Source organism: Chanodichthys erythropterus, chromosome 14 (genome assembly GCF_024489055.1).
Source record: "Chanodichthys erythropterus isolate Z2021 chromosome 14, ASM2448905v1, whole genome shotgun sequence".
NCBI lineage: Eukaryota > Metazoa > Chordata > Actinopteri > Cypriniformes > Xenocyprididae > Chanodichthys > Chanodichthys erythropterus.
In genome coordinates, this window is record NC_090234.1 from 5309990 (window position 1) to 5319551 (window position 9562).

Sequence of the window (9562 nt, forward strand, 5' to 3'; positions counted from 1 at the left end):
TTTTTAAGATTGTACATACAGGAGTAGAGTAGCTATGAGTAGCATACACTACATGTGATTTTTTGTAGTTGTAGTTGTTGTTGTTGTTGTTGTTTTTCTTCACTATTGTGATGTGATTGTTGTCCTGCCCTCATGCTGATGCACACACCATCAGAGAAGAAAAGAGATGTCATTGCAAGGAGGAGAAAAAGTTTATGTTTTTATGTATTAAAGATTATAAGGGCACATGAATAAAAAACAAGTAGACCGATAAATAATTTATAATAAATACTGTGATATTCCAGAAAAATTAGAACTGTCAATGTGTGACTTTAAGATATAGATGATGTGATAATTAAATCAAAATTGTGTAAAAGGTGGAATGGGGGGGGGGGGTAATTAAATCAATACTTTTATTCAACAAGAAAGCATTAAATTGGACAAAAGTGACAAAAGTGTTAGAAATCTTTTGTGACAAAAGATTTCTAGTTCAAATAAATGCTGTTCTTTTGAACTTTCTATTCATCAAAGAATCATGAAAAAAATGCATCACGGTTTCCACATAAATATGAAGCAGCACAAATTCCTTTTCAAGGAAACTCATGCTGTGTCAGAAATAGTGGCAAAGCTTCTGTGTGATTGCATCTTGAAGGACGTGTGTAAACAGTCATGACCAGGAAGATCTATAAATACTGCCCAGACCAAACAATGTCAGTTTCTGTGTTTCAAATTGTGTGTCTTAATTGATGTTGTATTGTCGCAATCATATATAATAATGGTGAGCAAACAAGTGTACCTCCCTGCCCCTGCTACATTATGGGCGGTGATACACATGATTTGTTCATGGTTTGTTTGGAAGCAGAGCATGCACAGTCAGCTCTTAAGCTCAGTCAGCTTTTTAGTGCTCACTGTGAGTGTCTGCAGCTGAGGACGCTTTGCTCATGTCGGACGCTCTTTGAAAAAAGTGCCCAGGCTCACGTTCCCTGTGGTCCAGGCTTCTGCCAAGGGAAAGGAGGGGTTGGAAATGGGCTCTGCCTTTTCTCTGTCCTTTTCTCACCCACTAGATCCAGCGCTCTTTTTCAGGGATCGGAAGCATGCCTTGTGGTTTCTTTTGCCCCGAGTGAGGGCCCATCGCTTCAGTTATTCAGCTCAAAGGAGGTGGATTTGCTAAGAATCAAAGCACGGAGTGAGGACTTGCCACCTCACTCTCTTGATTATAAGGGGCTGGTGGAGGTTGTGACTTGTGCTATGTCCAAATTAAAAATCGACTGGCTGGCTGAGAGGCAGGACGTTCATCCAAGAAGCAAGCTGGACGAAAGTTTTGCCCACATAAATACAACCTCCACGCAGGGGCCTGCATTTTTCCCATACAGAGGTGTCGTGTCATCCTGTGTTCAGCCTCCAAGTTACAAACTATTCTAGAACATGAGTATGGGATGATGCTCAGGGTGGAGCAGCTGTATGCGAGCTATCTGTCTCCTCATACAGCATCATCCCTCAAGGCCCCAACATTGTAAACCAGGCCATGTATAACAACTTCGGCCTTGGTGGGTAAAGCTTATAATGGGCAGGGCAGGCTAGTGCATGCCTGCACATGATAGCTATCTAAGTATCGGGTTCTTCTTTCGGCCTAGCCTTACTACCCCTGCACTTTCACGAAATGTGTGGATGCAGCTCTGTGACTCCAGAGCATTCACGCATTAAACTACATAGGCGGTTGATTGATTCTGTTTCATACAGAGCATTTGGTGTTCAGCATCAAGATGTCATCCCTGGCTCACATGAAATAATTAAGGTTAAAGCTGAACTCCAAGAAGAGCGTACTTCCTCCAGCTCAGGAGGAAATAAACAAAGCTAGGCCAGTCACTTATTGTCAAAAAGTTCTAGGGATTGTTAGGTTTGCTGGCAGCTGTGTCCAGTGCGATAACTTTTGGCCTGTTGCATATGAAATCTTTGGAGTGGTGGCCTGGCGATCGGCGTACCTTTTCCCTGGGAGGGCAACCCATCGCTATATGAACAAGGCTGCAAGTGACCTTCGATACCTTGGTGATGTGGAAGAAACCTTGGTTCTTGTCCCAGGGCCCCATGCTGGGAGCTCCTGCGTCATCGTATGTAATGCTTACGCTTCCTCACAGGCTGGGAGAGCCACAATCTTGCGAGATCTTGGAGGGATCATTGTCTCATAAACTGCCTGGAGATGATGGCTGTTTTTCTAGCTTTGAAACACTTCCTCTCAGACCTGAGGGGCCACTCATATGCTTGTCCGGACCGACAACACATTGGTGGTCTCCAGGTCATCAGGTGGGTCTGCGGTTGCACCCACTTTACAAACTGGCATACCAGATCCTCCTTGGGCTCAGGAAAGCTGCTTTCTCAGAGGCAGTGTACATAACCCTGGGTATCAAAATCAGGGAGCAGACATCCTGTTGAGGCAGGGGCTGAGGCCCGGAGAATGGAGACTCCACCCGAGGTGGTAGAGTTGATTTAGAGGGAATTCGGCCAGGCAAATGCTATGGATACCATGCATATTTGAGTGGGGGAATTCTTTAGGGAGAAACCTGTTAGTGTTACATTTCCTCTGTGGTGCTTTGAGGCTGAGGCAGGCTGCAAACTGCACAAGGGTACTGGGGCCTGGGATTTGGGCCGTTGTTTCTTGTTTAAACTCATGGCTGAGGAGAGTGTCTCAGGAAAATTTTTTTTAATACTTTAAAAACAAAGTTTCTTCTGCACACATTACGTCCCTAAAGAGAATAGGGAGACCCTTCGAGAGCCCTGTCGGTTGCCCCTTCATGCTTAGAGTTTGCACCTGGTAAGAGTGTGAAAGCCTTTCTCCACACCCTAGACCAGGGTATGTTCCTAAGGTCCACACTATCATGGCGGAAGCGATCCCTATAGTTTTGCAGGCCTTTTGTCCTCCCCCTTTGGATAAAGTTGAGAGCTATCTCTATGTGCTTATGAGGTATCTGGACAGCCTCTCACCTCATGGCTGTCAGAGGCCATTGTCCAACTAGGAGTACGGGTGGCTTTTAAAGCCTTATTGTCAGGGGTGTACCTACAAGATGTATGTGATGATGGCAAACTAGTCCTCTCTGCAATTATATGAGGTTCTATGAGCTACACTTGGACTCCACTCTGGGGTCCCAGGCAATGTTCCCTCTATTTTTTTTTTTTTTTTCTCGCTGAGCAAAATCTTTTCTTCTGTTGAGCGCACATTTTGGCCACCTGAGCAAAAACATACTTTATATCAAACCTGTACAAACAGAACGTAAACACACACAAAAAAATGGTTTTATCATGCAACTCCAGGTAACATTTTAACTTTTAATGTGCCGTTTCTATTTTATTTGACCCTCAATGTAACACACTTACACCCCCACACTTACAAATAAGTCAGGTAAATTAATTGGTGAAAAAACGTATTTGAGGCGTGCTTGTCCGGGGAGAGGGCTCCGAGGCTCGGTAATCGGGCCTGAACACAGAGTGTTGGCTACGGACAGCAGCCGGAAAACTGTAAAATTACCCAAAAATATAGAAATAAGGCTGATGTTTGCAAGGAGAAAGCTGTCTGCCTGATCGGGAGGGTTCTATCTGATGGGAGTTCAATACTCACAGCGAAATTCCAATGAATATAAACCTCTTCAACCAGAAAACTAAGATAAGATGTTTAGATGTTTTGGCTGGAAGGAGCGTCTGCAGCATCAGACGTGAGGAAGTTCAATATACTAGCAGCGATCGGATGGGTAAAACCCCACCAGCCAGAACATGTGAGAAGGAATGGCTTCCAACAGGAGTTCGTTACTTGCGGCGTACCAGAAGGGTAGCTTCAGCTGAGGGAGGCCCTCTTTTCTGGAAACTGTCGAGGGATCCTTGGGTGAGTTTGACTGTGGGATTATATACAGGCCTGAACTCATGCGCAATTGGGTAGATCACGTTGATTACAGATTGTTGACAGCTGGTTGAGATGTAATGATTAAGATGATGTAATGATTGGGTATCTTATTTGACTTGTTCCTCCTGAAACTACGTTTATAAAAGCTTATCATGTATTTAAAAAAAACAAGCAGTTCAGTCACTAAATTAAGCACATTTTAGGTTACTTGAGATTTTCACATTGCTGTATTAACTGTACCAGTCTTTACCAAGACATTCTATTAAAAAATAATTTCTGTCCTCCTGTAAGACAGGACTTCAATTCTTTATAATAATATAATATGAGCAGTTACAATGATGGTTTGGAACAACCATAATGTGTTTTGTACAGTCAATTATTAGCAACAGACAGTGTTAAACCAATACAAAAATTATGTTTATTGCTTATGAATTTCCCAGATTTTATTTAAGAGTATTTAGAGGTATTTTAGAGTCCACAAACATTACAGTATTCTTACCACGACTGATTTGGCTCAGGGCCAGCCAGCTCACACGCGCTCAATCGGTTTCTCTTTCTATGAAACCTGTAAACCGCATTCATCGGTTCTAACTCTATAGCGACAATAACTCTATAGCGGTTGTCCAGGAAGCACTGCAATTATTTCTCATTTAAGCTACTACAATCAAATGGATTTCCCCACACATGATTTTCATGTGTCTGTTCTACTGCGCAGCAATTATTTTTCTGTCTCATGCACGGCCGCGCACGTGCGCAGCTTAGAGGGAACACTGGTACCAGGTGCTCTTGTCCCTAGTTGTGATTGTCATGATTTACACTTTAGATGAGGCACATGTCAGTACAGCAAGGTGTGTATTATCATTCCCATATTGCTTCGCTATTTACAACACAGCACCAGTTTCCTTGAAAGGGAACATCTCAGTTTACTGACTGTAACCATGGTTCTCTGAAAAGGGAACAAGATGCTGCATTGATTTGCCATACTTCCAGCTTATTGCCAGCACTTTTTATAGAGGCTTCCTAGTCATGATGTCACATGCCTCTGCGGGCTGACTGTTTACACACACGCTTCAAGACACAATCCCACTGAAAGAAGCGTTCCCCATAGCATCATGGCTATTTCCATACGCAGTGCCTCGTTCCCTTTTCAGGGAACCATGGTTACAGTGTAGTAACCTGAGGCATTTTCAACACTGGTAATAATCATAAATGTTTATTGAGCAGCAAATCAGCATATTAGAATGATTTCTGTGAAGTATCATTGTAACACTGAAGCTAATGATGCTGAAAATTCAGCTGTGATCACAGGAATAAATTATATTTTACAATACATTCACATAGAAAACAGATTCTTTAAATTGTAATAATATTTCACAATATTGCCATTTTTCACAGTATTTACTGTATCACATAAATAAAGCCTTGGTGGGCCAGAAGAGACTTCTTTCAAAAACATTATAAAATATTACCAACACCTAAACTTTTAAACGTTACTGTATGTTTTTGTAGAAATTTTATTTTGATTTCTGTACCACTAGTTCACACTAAAAGTATTGCTAAACAAAGACTTAGATCAGTGTGTAAAATCTGCTGTATTAACATTTACTACTATAAAAGAAAACTTCATTTCGATACAGACTTTAATTGAGTTCAGCTCCTTCTGGATATTTGCTGTGAGTCAGTCAATCTACATGTGATTCACTCACCTCAATGACTCCAACCCCATGACTCACAGAACACATCCCTCCAAAAATACGCCGCACAGCCCCGAGGATAGTGGGAAATCTTGCCACGATTACTGCATGATACACACAGAAGCTCCAATTCACGCATACATTTCATTTCTGCACATTTGAGTGTGTATGTAAGCAGTCATGCACAAATATGAACTCACGAAAACAGATGCACTGCATCTGCATGCTGCCCTGATGTGCTGCTTGTCTTGAGTTATTTGGAAAAGTTTCGCAGCATATGCTCAGAATGGAATCGCACTAATGGGAATGTGGTCCTTATCCGTCCAGATCTCTATGGCGAAAACCAGGACTACACGTGTGTACAGGTGATCTTTAAAAATCTTCCATTAGACAGAGAGAAAGAGCAAGAGGGGAAAATTAACAACTGTAACTTTCCATATAATATCTCTCTCTCTATATATTGTTAACTTAAATTGGAATTGGCATTTCTCATCTTTCACGGGCCCACAAACCATTAGGGGTTTCTGAAATCCAGCTCTATGGGATGTTAATTTGACCATTAACACAAAGCTATTCACTGAAAAGCCTGATTAATAATAGGTTGCTTAACATTAGAGGTAATTCAAAAGCTCACAGCATCTGCCTGGTTGACCACAGATTTGGCAAAGTTGAGTGTGCGCTGCTTGGTCCCCAGTCTCGCTTAAACTGTGGGATCAATATTAATATAGTTATAGCCTAACTATAAAAACGTCAAACCAAAAAGATCAAACAAACACTCCAAACTCCAGTACAATTAAATGTGGCTTTACTGAGGCCATTCAGCAATTGCAATGCTAATACTGCATTCACTGCAATAGATTTAATGAGGAGAACAAACTCCAGTGCCCTCCAGTGGACACCACTGCACTGAATCCCTCTGAAACAATGGGTACAGTTACTCCAAGAAAGATTGCATAGCAACTTTTTTTTTTTTTTCAAACAATAGCCTATCCATAACAACTTTACCCCTTAACCATTGTGAAAATTTTAAAATTTAAAGTACATTTTAAATAATGTTTTAATAATCTTTTTAAAGAAGTTCACTTATTTTGATGTGTTGACTATAGGGTGACCACCTGTCTGTTACAGGTCAGCAGACCTGGTGCAGGACAATGCAGGACATGGGAGTAGAGATTGTTACCAGATCCCTTACTTCCCTGGACTCCATTTCCCAGAATCCTCCTGTTTTCTCCACCTGCACACACTTCCCTCGTCAGTTCCTCATCATCACGGATCACTTGCACCTGGACTCTATTATTAGCACTCCCTATATTGCACTCACTCCCCTTCACTCCTTGTCCGTTCTCTGTTTTGTTAAGGTGTCTGTCTGTTGTTCATTGCTGCCATTGTTTGAAGTAAAGTATCCTATTATCGTGGAAATCCGTCTCTGCCTCATCTCTCTACCAGCCACCCTTCATGAAAGAACGGACCTTTACAAGCTGGATTTCCACAGAAAAAAAAAAATGGAGACTTTCCCCAGCTCCCTGGATTGAGCTCCTCCATCGCCTCTCACCCTAACAACCAGCGAACGCATTATCGGGCTCCTGCAGGTGGGATGTTCGCTGGAGAGGTATGTGGAGGAGTTCGTTGAAGCTTGCTTGCTTGACTAACTGGCCCGACGCTCAGTTGATCACCCTGTTTTTGGATGGATTGGATGACGACACTGTATCATTTTGGTAGAACCTGTTTTTTGTTTCTCCTTAAAGCGATACTATCAATTTAGTTTTGTGGTTGAATGGCTCCAAATTCTTAGTAGAAGAGGTTCAGGATCAGTGTTGTCGTCCGGTCCATCCAGAAGCACGGTTAGCAGACTGATCAGTGGCAACCTCAGGCTTCCTCCACTTGCCTTTCCATGAACTCCCTGCCTGCCCCAGGCTGGACCCATATTCCTCTACTGGGCCCAGTAAGCGGAGGAGGAGGAAGAAAGCGGCCCCAACTGTGTCTCTAGAGCCCACTCCAGTATCTCCAGAGCCCGCTCCAGTATCTCCAAAGAGCCAGCTCCAGTCCCCACAGAGCCAACTCCAGTGCCTGTGGGGATTTTAATTGTATTTGAGGGGATGAAGTATGACCCTCAACCCCAGTCTCCGCCGAGCCGGTTCTCCAGTCTCAGCCGAGCCAAGTTCTCGGTCTCCGCCGAGCCAAGTTCTCCAGTCTCCGCCGAGCCAAGTTCTCCAGTCTCCGCCGAGCCAAGTTCTCCAGTCTCCGCCGAGCCAAGTTCTCCAGTCTCCGCCGAGCCAAGTTCTCCAGTCTCCGCCGAGCCAAGTTCTCCAGTCTCCGCCGAGCCCTCAGCTCCAGCCGCCGCCGAGCCAGCTACCCCTATTATGAACTGTGTTTTTGTACCTGCCAGCCCAAAGACTGTTTTCCCTCCCTGCCTCCCTCTCCCTCCTCCATCCATTTATGTATGCACTGCACCTCCTCCTCAAGCCCCCTCGCCCAGATCTCCACCTCGGACCTCTGGGCGATTACCTACACCCTGGCTCCAACCTCCCTCGTCTCCACCGTTGCCCATCAGTCCTCCAGCCTCACAAGTCTCCATCCTGCCCCCGTTCACACCTTGGTCCCTCGTCAGCCTGCCTTCCCCTCTGGACTGCACTCCTCCGTCTCCGCTCCGTCCCTCCGTCCCTCGCTTCCAGTTGGCTTCCTCACTCCCCCTAGTGTTCACTTTGTTGTCTGTCGTCTGTGTTCAACTGCGGTCTTCTGGAGCCCCGGCTGCGCTTCGGTCGGTGGAGCCATGGATTCCGACACCTCCCGCCGGTCCTTCTGCGCCGACTGGGCTTGGCGGCGTGAGGACGTCAGCTCCTGACCCGTCATGGCGGCCCGCTGCACCTGACCCGCCATGTCTGCCCGCTGCACCTGACCCGCCATGTCTGCCCGCTGCACCTGACCCGCCATGTCTGCCCGCTGCACCTGACCCGCCATGTCTGCCCGCTGCACCTGACCCGCCATGTCTGCCCGCTGCACCTGACCCGCCAGGTCTGCCCGCTGCACCTGACCCGCCATGTCTGCCCGCTGCACCTGACCCGCCATGTCTGCCCGCTGCACCTGACCCGCCATGTCTGCCCGCTGCACCTGACCCGCCATGTCTGCCCGCTGCACCTGACCCGCCATGGCTGCCCACGGCCCCTGACCCTCCATGGCTGCCCACGGCTCCTGACCCGCCATGGTTTTTGGACCTGCCCTGGAGACCTCCACTCCAGTCTACTCCTCCCCCTGCTCCGGTTTGAGGTCTCCAGGGCGCCCGCCCTCCCGGTTGTTACATCTACAGCGCGAGGACGCGCCTACCGGGAGGGGGAGGTACTGTTACAGATCCCTTGTTTCCCTGGACTCCATTTCCCAGAATCCTCCTGTTTTCCTCACCTGCACACACTTCCCTCGTCAGTTCCTCATCATCACGGATCACCTGCACCTGGACTCTATTGTTAGCACTCCTATATATTGCACTCACTCCCTTCACTCCTTGTCCGTTCTCTGTTTTGTTAAGGTGTCTGTCTGTTGTTCATTGCCATTGTTTGAAGTAAAGTGTCTATTATTGTGGAAATCCGTATCTGCCTCATCTCTCTACCAGCCACCCGTAACAGAGATAGCTTACTATTATTATACCTTGTCTTTTTGCAGTGATGTTGTTAGTTATGCTTTAAATCACTAACAGTCTTTATAATAATAAATAAATATAAATATTTTTTTGTCTGATCTGGCAGCTTCGAGTAGGGCCTTCTCATTCATTATGTCAAGTCACTTTTATTTATATAGCGCTTTTTACAATGCAGATTGTGTCAAAGCAGATTTACAGTGATAACTGGTATATAATTTTGGCTGCACAGCAGCTCTTAAAGAAAATGGAGTCAATGCAGGCAGATGCAAAGCACAAACTCCTGGCAGGTGTAGCTGTAGTTCACTTTCATTAGGAGTTCACTTTTTATGAGGTCCACAGTTGCTTGGTTCCTTGTCTCTGTCCACGCAG